The following is a 2,922-nucleotide window of genomic DNA, read 5'->3' as shown; positions in this document are numbered from 1 at the left end:
AGGGGTCCTTAATTGTTTCCCCTCCTGATTGCTGGACTTCAGAAAGGGTTGCCATTCAATCAGGATCCACCTTACATTGCTTACATATATCTTGATTTTTTTTTATTAAGGCCCCAAAACCATGAACATGGGGGAATTCTCCCTTCACATTTGCAAAACAAGTCCAATTGTGGAACAGTGTTGTCAGTGAAATTTCCCCCTGGCAGCCAGGTCCCCTATTCCAATATGTATTGGGGCCAAGCCTTTGTGCAAAAGAAAATGAGTCATAATGCATTCCAAAAGAATAATGGCCATGGTTGGGGAATTACCCATCTATAGGAAAAAGGAAGAAAGCTGGCTCTTCTCTCAGTTTCCTAGAGCTGGCCAGGAGATGAGGTTTCTGGCTGGCTATGCGACTGGCAGCCAAAAGCCCTGTCAGTCTCCTGAGGTGCTGGGAGTAGTCATTCTTAACCTGGCTTGACCCTATCTCAGAGAGCTGACCTGGTCTTTCCTATTTTTCTCTTACCCCTCCGTTTCCTGCCTGCAGGATCTTGGGGGAATGGACTGTGATCAAGCAAGACTTTCCTGGCTATCGTAGGATGCGCTAATTTTACTTTGACCCAACAGTAACTTACATATTGCTCACTGGCCATTGAGGAAGGAGGTTAAGGGGCCAACATCAAGGTCATTTCACTTCTTTTTTCAACAATGCCCACATAAATATGTTTCAGCCATGTGGATACCCATTTTTGGCATACAGCGGGCTAACTTTAGTAAAATGACTCCTATGTATCTTAGCAAAAGCCCTTCATTTATCACTCATCACTCATATGGCAGAGGCATCCATTACTCTGCTAAACAGGAACAACGCAAATGTGGAGGATTTGGAGGCTGGCGCCAAGGGTATTACCATCATTTTCGCAGCCTTTGGATCAAATCAGGAGGAATTTTAATCTTAACCCAGTGTACTTTTAAAATCCATTTATTTTAACCTTAATCTGTCCTGACCACACATAAAACTTCTTTTTAAAGATTTTCCTTCATGAACCTTCTACAACTTTTCTTTGCATTTAGATTTTGTCCCAAGCCATTTCTCTCCAAATAACCAGTCTCATTTAGGACAAAATTACTTTCTTTTACCTTCAACAAAAATATATTTCCATTTCTTATTTCTTTCATATCTCCTACATTTCTACATACAGAGTTGCTTTTTTAAATTTTTATCAGTTTTAACTACATTTTAACTACATTTAGCAGAATTTTAACTCTTATAAACCTAAGTCTCCAGTGAAAACTAAGTAGCAGCCAATAGTGAACTCTATGTTACATCAGAATTTTTTTAGATGGCAAACTTATAAATCCATTAAGCATAAAATATGTTTTCCCATAGATCCATATATCATTAGTTTCTCTGCAGCAAGTCAGAAGCACAAACCTACATCTTGTAATTAGTCCTTTAGCTTCTTATCTCGTTAGATATCCAATGAATTCAGTCTTAATTTATCATGCAAGGAAACATTTAACATGTTGGGTTACCAAAGACTTTGAAAGCTGTCTTAACAATTACCCATGAAAACTTTGAGACAGACAAAATTAACCATCATTTTAAGTCACCTTTTTGCTAACAGATTACAACAGAGTTAACAAGAGCTTATTTGACCTTTAGAAAACCTTAGGTAGAAAAAAGTTTTATATATTTAATGCTGATAACTCTAAAGATATATAAAGACCAACAAACTTAACTCCACTTAAATACCAAATATGTTCCATCTGCGTCCATTTAAAAGTTAATCAATTTGTTCCCCATTGTCTATTTTTACCTGGGGCATCAGTGGGGAAATCTGAAGTGTGTGGTCTTTGCTCCAAGACCTCTAGGGTGGGAGGAGGAGTTGACAGTGCCTGAGGCATTGAGGAGCCAGTTATGCAGGCTGCCCCCCCCCCCCCCAGGTGGTGCAGTAAAGGAGCAGGGGAAGGGAGGGCAGAAGAGGAGAGGTGCCAACAGAAGGTAGAGAAAGAGAATCCCCTGTTTTAAATCTTGTCAACTCAGACAGAGGAGCCAACTCCAGGTTTCTTTTGTTTTGGTTTGTTTTCCATTAGTGGAATTAGGCAGTCCATGTCAGTCCAGAGAAGATAGGGAATTTCCCCAAAACAAAGGGAGTTTCCGCAGCTGCTTAGGAATATTCCTTAAAGTGCCCTTTCTAAGGTAGAATAACCAGAGACAGTTGGCTCTAATTATAATTGTCATTGACCCAGGAAATGAAGGAGAGACAAGTCCCCACACACAGTCACAAGGTGACTCCAACCTTCTACCCAGTGCCCAGTGCCTTAGAGTTGCAGCTTCATTCCTCGTCCCTTGTGGGACTACTAGGGCAACTCTGGGAGGTGATCAGGCTCCCCTTCTGTCTCTTAGGGACAGGTCTGCCAAAACAAACCCTGATTCTTACCAGTCTGACAGGCAGTGCTCCTTAAGCTGGTTCCTGGGCCTCACAGGTTCTGTTGGTGCACACGGGGTCCTCACCTCGGTGCGCCAGGAGGGATAGTCTCCTGCAGATCAAGTGGTCCACTGGCGCCAGGTGAGCTGCCTCTCCCGGTACCCTGAGGTCATATCCTCTGTGGCAAAGGAGGTGGAAACACACCATCTCCGAATCCTGGACACGAGCCCCCAGGTAATGGAGCAGGATTCTCACACAGAGAGTGGTGACACCGAGGCCTTTCTTTCCAGGAAGCAACTTTATTCCTGCCATTACTGCTCAGTTAGGTTCACACCTGAAGAACTGAGCCCCGAACGTCCCAGGGCATAGTTGTTTTTTTTTTTTTTTTAATACATTTTCTGTTTCTTTGTCTCCCATACATGGTAACACACACAAACATGTAGGCTGATTAAGTAGTCGCAGTTTACAAGGTCATGAGGGATGTTGTCACGTAGGCGCATACCCAGGTTAC

Source organism: Felis catus, chromosome C2 (genome assembly GCF_018350175.1).
Source record: "Felis catus isolate Fca126 chromosome C2, F.catus_Fca126_mat1.0, whole genome shotgun sequence".
NCBI lineage: Eukaryota > Metazoa > Chordata > Mammalia > Carnivora > Felidae > Felis > Felis catus.
The sequence above is the reverse complement of the archived record's forward strand: the minus strand, read 5'-3'. Positions refer to the sequence as shown.